Genomic DNA, 13,655 nt, shown 5'->3' on the forward strand with positions numbered 1-13,655 from the left:
AACCAGCAAAGATCATAAAAGACAAAATAGGGCATTACATAATGGTAAAGGGTTCAATTCAACAAGAAGATCTAACTATCCTAAATATATATGCACCCAACACAGTAACACTCTGATTCATAAAGCCACTTCTCAGAGACCTCCAAAGAGACTTAGACTCCCACACAATAATAGTGGGAGACTTTAACACCCCACTGAAATATTAGATAATCAAGACAGAAAATTAACAAAGATATTCAGGACTTGAACTCACCACTGGCTCAAATGGACCTTATAGATATATACAGAAAACTCCACCTAAAATCATCAGAATATACATTCTTTTCATTGCCACATGCCACATACTCTAAAATTGATCACATAATCGGAAGTAAAACACTCCTCAGCAAATGCAAATGAGCTGAAATCATGGCATTCTCTCAGACCACAACACAATCAAATTAGAAATCAAAACTATGAAATTCATTCAAAATCATACAATTACATTGAAATTGAATAACCTTAGCTGAGTGTGGTGGTGCACACCTGTAATCCCAGCTACTTGGGAGGCTGAGGTAGTAGAATTGCTTGAATCCAGAAGGTGGAGGCTGCAGTGAGCCAAGATCTCACCACTGCACTCCAGCCTGGGCAACAGAGCAAGACCCTGTCTCAAGAAAAAAGAAAAAAAAAAAAAAGAAGTGGAATAACCTGCTCCTGAATGACTTTTGGGTAAATAAAGGAATTAAGACAAGAAATCAAAAAGTTTTTTTAAACTAATGAGAAAAACGATACAATATACCAGAATCCCTGGAACGCAGCTAAGGCAGTGTTAAGAGAGAAATTTATAGCACCAAATGCCCACATAAAAAAGAAAGATCTCAAGTTAACAACCTAACATTACAACTAAAAGAATTACAGAACCAAAAGCAAACAAATCCCAAAGGTAGCAGAAGACAAGAAATAACAAAAATCAGAGCTGAATTTAAGGAGATAGAGACACAAAAAAAATTCAAAAGATCAATAAATCTGGGAGCTGGTTTTTTGAAAAAATTAATAAAATAGACCTCTATCTAGACTAATAAAGAAGAAAAGAGAGAAGATTCAAATAAGCACAATCAGAAATTACAAGGGGGATACTACCATTTACCTCACAGAAATACAAGCAACCATCAGAGAATATTATGAACAATCTCTGTGCACATAAACTAGAAAATCTAGAAGGAATGGATAAATTTCGGGACACATATACCCTCCCAAGACTAAACCAGCAAGAAATTAAATCCCTGAACAGACCGATAACGAGTTCTGAAATTGAGGCAGTGATAAATAGCCTACCAACCAAAAAAAAAAAAAAAAAAAAAACCCAGAACCAGACGGATTCACAGCTGAATTCTACCAGATATACAAAGAAGATATGGTACCATTCCTACTAAAACTATTCCAAAAAATGTAAGAGGAAGGACTCCTCCCTAACTCATTCTATGAAGCCTGATACCAAAACCTGGCAGAGATAAAAATTTAAAAAATAATTTTAAAAAAAGGTCAATATCCCTGATGAACATCAATGCAAAAATTCTCAACAAAATACTGGCACACAAAATCCAGCAGCATGTCAAAAAACTTATCCATCATGATCAAGTGGGTTTCATCCACAGGATGCAAGATTGGCTAAACATACACAAATCAATAAATGTGACTAAAGACAAAACCACATGATTATCTTAATAGATGCAGAAAAGGCTTTTGATAAAATTCAACATCCATTCATGCTAAAAACAAAAACCCCTCAATAACCAAGGTATTGAAGGAATGTACATACCTCAAAATAATAACAGCCATATATGACAAACCAACAGCTAACATCATACTGAATGGGCAAAGGCTGGAAGTTTTCCCCTTGAAAATTGGCACAAGAAAAAAACACCCTTTCTCACCACTTCTAGTCAACAGAGTATTGGAATTTCTGACTGGGGCAATCAGGCAAGAGAAAGCAAAAAAGCATCAGAATAGGAAGAAAGGAAGTCTACCTATCTCTGTTTGCAGATGACATGATCCTATATCTAGAAAACCTCATAGTCTCAATCCAAAAGCTTCTTGAGCTGATAAACAACTTCAGGAAAATCTCAGAATACAAAATGGATGTGCAAAAAATCACTATCATTTCTATACATCAACAATTGACCAAGCCAAGAGCTAAATCAGAAACAAACTCCCATTCATAATTGCCACAAAAAAGAATAAAATATCTGGGAATACAGCTAACTAGGGAAGTGAAAGATCTCTACAAGAACTACAAATCACTGCTCAAAGAAATCAAAGATGACACAAACAAATGGAAAAACATTCCATGCTCATGAAAGAAAAAGATCAATATTGTAAAAATGGCCATACTGCCCAAAGCAAATTATACATTCAATGCTATTCCTATTAAACTACCATTGACATTCTTCATGGAGCTAGGGAAAACTATTTAAAAATTCTTATAGAACCAAAAAAAAAAAAAAAAAAAGCCAGCCCATGTAGCCATGGCAATCCTAAGCAAAAAGAACAAAGCTGGATGTATCACGCTGTCTGGCTTCAAACTACAAGGCCGCAGTAACCAAAACAGCAGGGTACTGGTACAGAAAAAGAAATATAGACCAATGGAATGAAATAGAGATCCCAGAAATAATACTGCACATCTACAACTATCTGATATTCTACAAACCTGATAAAAACAAGTATGGGAAAAGGATTCCCTATTCAATAAATGGTGCTGGGATAACTAGCTAGACATATGCAAAAGATTGAAACTGGACCCCTTGTTTACCTTATATACAAAAATTAAATAAAAATGGAATAAAGACTTAATATAAAGCCCAAAACTATAAAAACCCTAGAAGACAACCTAGGCAATATCATTTAGAATATAGGCATATGCAAAGATATCATGATGAAAATATCAAAAGCAATTACAACAAAAGTAAAAATTGACAAATGGGATCTAATTAAACAAAAGAGCTTCTGTACAGCAAAATAAACTATCAACAGAGTAAAAAGACAACCTACAAAATGGGAGAAATTTTTTTGAAAACTGCATTCAACAAAGGTCTAATATTCAGCATTTATAAGGAAATTAAACAAATTTACAAGAAAAACAAACAAATAATAAAAAGTGGGCAAAGGATGGAACAGATACAGAAAATGAACAGATATTTTTCAAAAGAAGACATACATGCAGCCAATAATCATATAAAAAAAGGTCAACATCAGTGATGGTTAGAGAAATGCAAATCAAAACCACAATGAGATAGCATCTCACACCAGTCAGAATGGCTATTATTAAACAGTCAAAAAAAAAAAAAAAAAGATGCTGGCAACATTGTGGAGAAAAAGGAATGCTCATACACCGTTGCTGGGAGTGTAAATTAGTTTCCCCATTGTGGAAGGAAGTGGGGTGATTCCTCAATGACCTAAAGACAGAAACACCATTCAACCCAGCAATCCCATTACTGAGTATATACCCAAAGGAAAATAAATTATTCTATTATAAAGACACATGCATGTGTGTTCATTGCAGCACTATTAACAATAGCAAAGACATGGAATCAAACTAAATGCCCATCAGTGATAGACTGGATAAAGAAAATATGATACATATACATCTTGGAATACTATGTAGCCATTAAATAAATAACGAGATCATGTCCTTTGCAGGAACATGGATGGAGCTGGAGGGCATTATCCTTAGCAAACTGACGCAGGAACAGAAATCCAAATACTGCATGTTCTCACTTATAAGTGGGAGCTAAATGATGAGAACACATGGACACATACAGGGGAACAACACACACTGGGGCCTTTTGGAGGTGAACAGTGGGAGAAGGAAGAGGATCAGAAAAAATAACTAATGGGTTGTATTAGTCCATTTTTATACTGCTCTAAGAAATAGCCAAGACTGGGCAATTTATAAGGAAAAAGAGGTTTAATGGACTCACAGTTCCACATGGCTGGGGAGGCCTCAAAATCACAGCAGAAAGCAAAGCAGGAGCAAAATCACATCTTACATGGTAGCAGGCAAGAGAGTGTGTGCAGGGGAACTACCCTTTAAAAAACCATCAGATCTCATGAGAACTAACTCACTATCATGAAACTGCCTGGGAGTAACTGCCCCCATGATTCAATTACTTCCCACTGGGTCCCTTCCATGACACATGGGAATTATGGGAGCTATAATTCAAGATTTGGGTGGGGACACAGGAGCCAAATCATATCAGGGATACTAGGCTTAATATCTGGGTAATAAAATAATCTGTACAACAAACCTCCAAGACACAAGTTTACCTATGTAACAAACCTAGAATTGTGCCCCTGAACTTAAAAGTTTAAAAAAAAAGAAAAAAGAATCCAAAAATGTATATAGAGCCTCAAAAGACCCAGAATAGCCAAAACTATCCTAAGCAAAAAGAATAAAACTGGAGAAATCACATTATCTGACTTCAAATTATATTGCAGAGCTATAGTAACCAAAACAGCATGGTGCAGGCATTAAAAACAGAAACATAGACCAGTGAAACTGAAAAGAAAACCCAGAAATATATTCATTCATCTACAGTGAACTCATTTTTGACAAAGGTTCCAAGAACATCCATTGGGGAAAGGACAGTCTCTTCAATAAATGGTGCTGCAAAAACTGAATATCCATAAGCAAAATAATGAAACTAGACACCCATCTCTTACTATATACAAAAATCAAGTCAAAATAAATTTAAGATTTAAATCTAAGACATCAAACTATGAAACTACTAAAAGAAAACATTGGGGAAACTACCCAGGACATTGGTAAAGACCCAGGACTGGGTAAAGACTGTGATCAATACACCACAGGCACAGGCAACCAAAGCAAAACTGGGAAAATGGGATCACAACAAATTAACTAGCTTCTGCACAGCAAAGGAAACAATCAACAAAGTGAAGAGACAACCCACAGACTGGGAGAAAGTATTTGCAAGCTACCTATCTGACAAAGGATTAAATAACGAGAATACATAAGGAGCTCAAACAACTCTATAGGAAATAATTTAATAATCGTATTTTTAAATGGGCAAAAGATCTCAATAGACATTTTCAAAAGAAGACATACAAATGGCTAACAGGTATATGGATAGGTGCTCAACATTATTGATCATCAAAGTAATGCAAATTAAAATTACAATGAGATAATTTTTTCTCATCCCAGTTAAAATGGCTTATAGTCAAAAGACAGGCAATAACAAATGCTAGCAACGATGTGGAGAAAAGGGAACCCTCATATACAGTTGGCGGGAATGTTTATATTAGTACAGCCACTATGGAGAACAGTTTGGGGTTTCTCAAAAAACTAAAAGTAGACTTACCAGATGATCCAGCAATCCTACTCCCAGGTATATATCAAAAATAAAGGAAATCAGTATATCAAAGAGATATCTGCCCTTCCATGTTTATTGCAGCACCACTCACAATAGCCAAGACTTGGAAGCAACCCTAAGTGTCCATTAACAGACGAATAGATAAGGAAAACGTGGTACATATACACAATGGAGTTCTATTCAGCCTTAAAATAAAAAATAAAAAAATGAGATCCTGTAATTTGTAATAATATGGATAGAACTGAAGGTCATCATGTTAAGTGAAATAAGCCAGGCACAAAAACAAAAAACAAATATTGCATGTTGTTACTTATCTGTGGGAGCTAAAAATTAAAACAATTGAACTCATGGAGATAGAGAGTAGAAGGATGGTTATCAGAGGCTGGAAAGAGTAGTTGGATGGGGAGTAGAAAGAGGGATGGTTAATGGGTAAAAAAAAGAGAAAGAATAAATAAGACCTAGTGTTTGCTAGCACAACAGGTGACTATGGTGAAAAAAAATTAATTGTACATTTTAAAATACCTAAAGGAGCATAACTGGATTGTCTGAAACACAAAGGATATATATATGAGGTGATGAATACTCTATTTACCCTGATATGATTGTTACACACTGTATGCCTGCATCAAAATATCTCACATAACCCATAAAGTATATACCTACTATACACCCACAAAAATTAAAAATAAAATTTTTAAAAAATAAATAAAAGCACTTTGCCTTTCTCTTCTTATTTATTTGATATTATTTCCCACAATCTGCAATCATTATGTTACTGTCACTTTTCCCTCTTTACATCCTGAATCATGCTAGCCCATGGTAGTTGCTCAAAAATACACAGTGAATAAATAATTCATCCAATTAACCCATAAGAACCACCACTGAGGGAAACCAGTGGGAATACATACTAATAATTGTATAACTTCTTTCCCATCTCAAAGCTTTTCTGGATATTAATTTTACCAGAATTTACCTGGATCATATGGTATGATTGCTGGACACACACAGTAATATTCTCCTTAATTATATACTTCCTTAGGAGTAGCCAGTATTGACATTCAAGTCTTCTGTCCTTTCTACACTTTGACTTTTAGAAGGGGTAGTGGGGTATGAATAGCATCTTGTATGAGTAATTTGGATGCCCATAAATATCCAGCCTTTCCTTTACTATGCTGATATTGTCTGATCATAAACATTAACAGGTGATAAAATTTTGTCTATTAGTCAAGAGACCAAAAGCCATATTTCCTGGGTTTAAATCCTCCTGATCTGCCCCTTATCAGCAGTTCCCTTAAAAGTCAACTTTTTTGATCTTTGGTTTTATCAGCAATAAAGTGGAGCTAATACAGCATCACACATTTCTCAGGGTTGTTATGGAAAATAGATAAGCAAATCTGTGTGAAAAGCACTTTGCAAACTTTCTATACACTGTATAATGTAAGTTGTCATAACTATTTCAGTGTAAGCTTTTCCCCTTGGCTAAGCATAATTTGTAGCCTTCATTTCTGCTTGGAATGCAAATGTTATGGCAAGCTAGATAAATGGAAAAGTTTAATCATCACATAATGGAGCACATTAATGTGAGATGGACTGTTACACTGGCACAATTACTGTGCCTTATGTCAGTTTGGTCCCAGTGCCAATCAGATCTTCTATATCCATACTTGTGTGTGTGAATGTATGTTTCATAAATTTATGTTTTATATCATTAAATACTATTTGCCAAAATGAGACAGACTCCAAAAAAAATAGTTTATTTCTGGGATATCTAGTTATTCATTCTTTGCCTCTAAGAGCATAAAAATACCGAACAATATTGTAATTTGTAGAACTTAACTCTTATTTACACCATCTCAACAACCAGATTTTTATTATCAAAACATTTTCATGTACTTTAAAATGATAAGGGCTAGGCCATCATCTTACTCATATCTCAGCAGAAACCAGCAAATTAAAGTCAGTTATGTGGTTACTCTCTCAACTACAGCTTTGATGCTAGCAGAAATTTTGTCAAGATTCTCTGCTCATCTTTTTCTTTTTCTTTCCTTTTCTTTTTTTTTTCTTTTTTTCTTTTTTCTTGAGATGGAATCTCGCTCTGTCACCCAGGCTGGAGTGCAGTGGCGCAATCTCGGCTCACTGAAACCTCTGCCTCCCAGGTTCAAGTGATTCGCCTGCCTCAGTCTCCCAAGTAGCTGGGATTACAGGCCGGAGCCATCACACCCGGTTAATTTTTGTATTTTTAGTAGAGATGGTGTTTCACCATGTTAGCCAGACTGTCTTTTGATTATAACATAATAAGCATCAGGATTAGAGACACACTGCTTGATTAGTCTGGAACCATGCAAGTCATAAAGAGTTATCCATATTTATGTAGCTTATTATACAATAAAATGTTAATGATAAACCATAATCAGATTGTGAAGTCTACGATTTTACCTCCACAGTATAAAGTAATTTACATGCTTGCAGAATTTATTCCATTTCTAACTGAAATTTTATTTTCTTGTGGAAATTTTGTGTCAATATGTTTTTGCCTTTACGAGAAACAAACAAAACAAAGAAATTTGAAACTCCAGAAAATTAGAATACAGTATAATAAAGCCATGTTTCATGCAACCACTCCAATTTAAAACAGGAAGTCCATGGCTTTAAGGTAAAGAAAATAATTGATTCTAAAAAGTATACAGAATGAATAGAAAACTAGAAGTCATTAGCAATATGGTAAAGAAGATACATGACTTTGTGCCCATCGGAGGGAAAAAAGGAATCAGGTACTCCAGGAAAATAATTAAATAGATAGAAGAAACATAGTTGAAACATTAAACTCATTCAAATGTGACATGATTTTGAGCAGCCAGTAGAATGTATGACAGGAGAATATAAATGTTATCAATCTTAGCTATGTAAAACTAAAGGTAGAAATTGTAGAAGCTAGGCCATCGACATGAAAAGAAGGCTAGACACACAAACATTTGTATCTTACAACTTGGGAACGCAAGAGGTTCCCCTAGTTTATAGCTGATGAAAGTAGATCTAGGCAAATTATTTAAATTTACGCATGTACTCAAGAGGGAAGTTTTTAAAAGATATAAACTATATTGGGAGGAGGTGGGGGAAAAGATGGAAAGTTTTGGTAAATGGGCTAAAGAATTTTGTAGCAAAGCAATAGATAATTCAGAAGTTGATACATTGGGGAAGAGTAATTAACATAGCAGAGTATTTACAAAATACAGACAATGCCACTAATCACTAAAGGAACTAAACACAGTTAAAAAATGTTTAACTGGGGAGATGAACTGTGGTGGAATGGATCAGAAAACATTGCCTTTTTTTACAGGCCCTTCTGCACTATTTAACTTTAAAATATCTTCATCAAAAGTAAGTATGACCTGCTAAAAGAAATCATAGATTATACAAATAAGTGGAAAAACATTCCATGCTCATAGGTTGGAAGAATCTCTATCTTTAAAATGGCCATACTGCCCAAAACATTCTACAGATTCAATGCTATTCCCATCAAACTATCAACATCGTTTTTCACAAAATTAGAAAAAACTATCCTAAAATTCCTATGAAACCAAACAAAAAGCCCAAGTAGCCAAAGCAACCCTAAGCAAATAAATAAATAAATAAAGCTGGAGGGATAACATTACCCAACTTCCAACTATACTACAACGCTACAGTAACCAAACAGCATGGTACTGGTACAAAAACAAATACACAGACCAATGGAACAGAGCAGAGAACCCCGAAATAAAGTAATAAATCATACACCTACAGTCAACTGATCTTTGACAAATTTAACAAAAATAGGCAAATGAAAAATGACTCTCTATTCAATTAATGGTGGTAGGACAGCAGATGAATGAAACTGGACTCCTATCTTTCACCATATACAAACATTAACTGAAGATGGATTAAAGACTTAAATGTAACACCTCAAACTATACAAATCCTAGAAAACCTAGGAAACACAATTCTGGACATCGGCCGTGGGAAAGAATTTATGAATAAGTCCTCAAAAGCATTTGCAACAAAAACAAAAATTGATAAGTGGGACCTAATTAAACTAAAGAGTTCCTCCACAGCAAAAAGAAAATATCAACAAAGTAAACAAACAACCTACAGAATGGGAGAAAATATTCACAAGCTACACATCTGACAAAGATCTAATATTCAGAATCTATAAGGAACTTAATTCAACAAGCAAAAAAAAACCCCATTGAAAAGTGGGCAAAAGACATGAACAATATGTCGCAACAAAAGACACACCAGCAGGCCGGGCGCGGTGGCTCAAGCCTGTAATCCCAGCACTTTGGGAGGCCGAGACGGGCGGATCACGAGGTCAGGAGATCGAGACCATCCTGGCTAACACGGTGAAACCCCGTCTCTACTAATAAATACAAAAAAACTAGCCAGGCGAGGTGGCGGGCGCCTGTAGTCCCAGCTACTCCGGAGGCTGAGGCAGGAGAATAGCGTGAACCCGGGAGGCGGAGCTTGCAGTGAGCTGAGATCCGGCCACTGCACTCGAGCCTGGGCGACAGAGCAAGACTCTGTCTCAAAAAAAAAAAAAAAAAAAAAGACACACCAGCAAACATGAAAAAACTGCTCAAAGTCACTAATAGTCAGAGAAGTTCACATCAAAACCACAGTGACATACCATCTCACACCAGTCAGAATGTCTATTTTTAATAAGTCAAAAAATAACATGCTGGTGAGGCTACAGAGAAAATGTAATACTTATACATTTTAGGGGAAATGTAAATTAGTCCAGCCACTGTGGAAAACAGTTTGGAGATTTCTCAAAGAACTTAAAACAGAACTACCATTCAACTCAGCGATCTTATTAACTGAATCCTATATATCTAAAAGAAAATAAATTGTTCTACCACAACAAACACACGCACTCATATGTTCATTGCAGTGCTTTTCACAATAACAAATGCATGGAATCAATCTAGGTGCTCATCAGTGGGGTGGACTGAATTTTTTAAATGTGCTACATATACACCATGAAATACTACACAGCCATTTAAAAGAACAAAATAATGTATTTTGCAGCAACACGAATGTAGTTGGTGGTCATTATCCTAAGCAAATTAATGCAGGATCAGAAAACCAAATACAGCATGTTCTCATTTACAAGTGGGAGCTAAACACTGGGTACTTATGGACATAAAGATAGCAACAATAGATGCTGGGGACTACTAGAGAGAGAGGGAGAGAGGGAGGGAGAGAGGGAGGGAGGGTCAGTGTTGAAAAACTAACTATTGGGTACTATGCTCAGTACCTGGGTGATGGGATCAGTTTTACCCAGAAACTCAGAAACATGAAATACACCCATGTAACAAACTTGCACATGTAACCCCTGAGTCTAGAATAAAAGTTTAAAATATTTTTTAAAATCAGATAAATAAAAATACTTCTTTAAAAAGTATGGATGAACTATGTTTATCAACTGCTTGGAAGACATGTTCACCTGGATGTCTCACATCTTCCTCACACTTAAAATCTCCACGTTGAGTTCATCATCATCATTCCCCATTAAGTACTGCCTGCTACTACATTTCTTTAATCATTCAATAACTCCTTCATTATTTATCCAAAATGAAGCACTCACATTGATGCACTCACTTTGATCCACTGTACTAAATGTTGTTAGCACAATGATGAACAAGATAGAAATGGTTCATTCACTCATGAAGTCTACACCCTAGTAAGAGAGACATATTAAATACACACACACAAACACACACACACACACACACACACATCCCAAAACAAAACCACCTGACAATTAAAATAATTTCAACTCTAAAAGAAACAAACAAGGGACTAAAAGGTAGAATAATAGGGATGGCCCATCTTTAACTGCAGGATGTATAAGAAGGTCTCTCAAAGGTGACATTTAAGATGAGATCTAAAGAATAAGAAGGAGCTATCCGTATATAATGAGTATGTCATATTTGAGGTTATTCCATTTATTTTGAATGGCCTTTTTATATTTAGAGAACTTCCTATTTCATAAGCAAAAAAACGTGAAGGTCAAATATGGTGGCTCACACCTGTAATCCCAGCATTGTGGAAGGCCAAGGTGGGAGGACTGCTTGAACCCAGGAGTTCAAGACCAGCCTGGGCAACATAGCAAGACTATGTCTGTACAAAAAATAAAAACAGTTAATCAACAATGGTGGTGTTGGCCGGGCGCGGTGGCTCAAGCCTGTAATCCCAGCACTTTGGGAGGCTGAGACGGGCGGATCACAAGGTCAGGAGATCGAGACCATCCTGGCTAACACAGTGAAACCCCGTCTCTACTAAAAGATACAAAAAACTAGCCGGGCGAGGTGGCGGGCGCCTGTAGTCCCAGCTACTCCGGAGGCTGAGGCAGGAGAATGGCGTAAAACCTGGAAGGCGCAGCTTGCAGTGAGCTGAGATCCGGCCACTGTACTCCAGCCTGGGAGACAGAGCCAGACTCCATCTCAAAAAAAAAAAAAAAAAAAAACAATGGTGGTGCATGCCTGTAGTCCCAACTACTCAGGAAGCTGAGGCAGGAGGATCACTTGAGCCCAGGAGGTCAAGACTGCATGATTCAGCTACTACACCCTAGCCTGGGCGAGAGGGTGAGACCCTGTCTCAAAAACAAAAACAAAAACAAAAAAAGAAAGGAAAAAAAGAACACCCAGGCCTACTGGAGAACAATTTAGCATTGTGTAAGAATCTACTGCAATTAAGCAAAAGGAGCCAGTCACAAGAGATCACATATTATATGATTCCATTTATATGAAATGTAGAAAATAGGCAAATCTATAAAGAAAGAAAGTACATTCGTGGTTGTCTAGGGCACTGGGAGAGGAGGAAAGAAGGGAAAGAGAATAGGGAATGACTGTTAATGGGTAAAGGAATTCTTTTGGGAATTATGGAATACTCTAAACTTAGATTGAGGTAATGCTTGTACAACTCTTTGAATATGTTAAATCTCTCACATTAGTTATAATTCACAAGCCTGCATAGTTTTTTGTTTAAATGTGGTCATGATTGGATTAAAGAATATAGCGTAAGAGTTGTGGAGAACCATTTCCCTGGGAACAGAACAATGCAAAGCATATGATTAAATATTTAGGGTTAAGGATCATGCTGGGCCAGTGTTGAGCACCAGTGTCCACTTTAATAAATTGATTGTAATACACAGAGCCCTCTCAAGTTTGAGAGCCAGGTAAAGAGCCCCACTTGCCTCAACTAAGGTGGTGGCAGTAGACGTGAAGAGAAGTGGAAAGGCTCCATAAATATTTTTGGAGTTTCATTTGACAGATCTAAATGGGACGTCTGATATAGGAAGGTGGAGAAGAAGCTGTTAATGGCTACCCAACTATGAATCCCTCCCACATCTTGGAAGGAGAAACAGAGAGATAAGGCAGAGACATGGAGGAAAAGAAGATATATAGGTGTAGATGAGAAAGAAAGAAAGAATTAAAGTAGAATTCGAATTATTGTGTGGACTTTTTGAGCAGCCATGTGTTATATTCCCTATTCCCCAACCCCAGAAACTGAATGATGACTCGTCTCAATCAGTTATCAAATTCCCCTAACCATGAGGCATGGGCATACAATATAACCTTGAACAAAAGTATATATAGGAAGGGAATGTCTTATAAGATAGCTTCTGCTATGATTTTCTTTATTACTTTATTCCATAAAAGGACACAGAAAACAAGTACTCTGTTAGGGAAAATATTCTTATCTAGGTAAGATTGATGACTTTTTCCTGTATTTATATGCATACTGCAGGTCATTTAGCAGTTATCTATTTACAAGTTTGGCTTTTGCTATTAAATTTGAAGTCCCTCAAATGCATAGATGATGTTATTTATCTGAACTATCCTCGACTTCCAGCACAGTGCCTGGCACACAGTAGCTTGTATTAAATCACTGCTGGATGGTGTGGCGAAAGATTTAAAATTAAGTGCCAATATTAGAATACATTAGCAATAGGTGAAGAAGACACATGCTTTTTCATCCACCAGGGGAAAAAGGAATCGGGTACTCTAAGTATAATTTTTTAAATTATAGAAGCAACATAGTTGAAACATGAAACCATTTCAAATGTGACATGATTTTGAGCAGCCAGTAGAATGTATGGAAGGAGAATTTAAATGTTATCAATTTTGATGATGCCTTGATATCCAGTGAAGTTGGAAGAAACTCTGATGACCTAATCACAAATTTCCCTTCCCATTCTGCTCCTGTGGATAAAATCTCCTAATCAAACAACCTCCTTATCAAGTGGACCAG

This window comes from Trachypithecus francoisi, unplaced genomic scaffold (assembly GCF_009764315.1).
Source record: "Trachypithecus francoisi isolate TF-2019V2 unplaced genomic scaffold, Tfra_2.0 Lachesis_group4, whole genome shotgun sequence".
Classification (NCBI taxonomy): Eukaryota; Metazoa; Chordata; class Mammalia; order Primates; family Cercopithecidae; genus Trachypithecus; species Trachypithecus francoisi.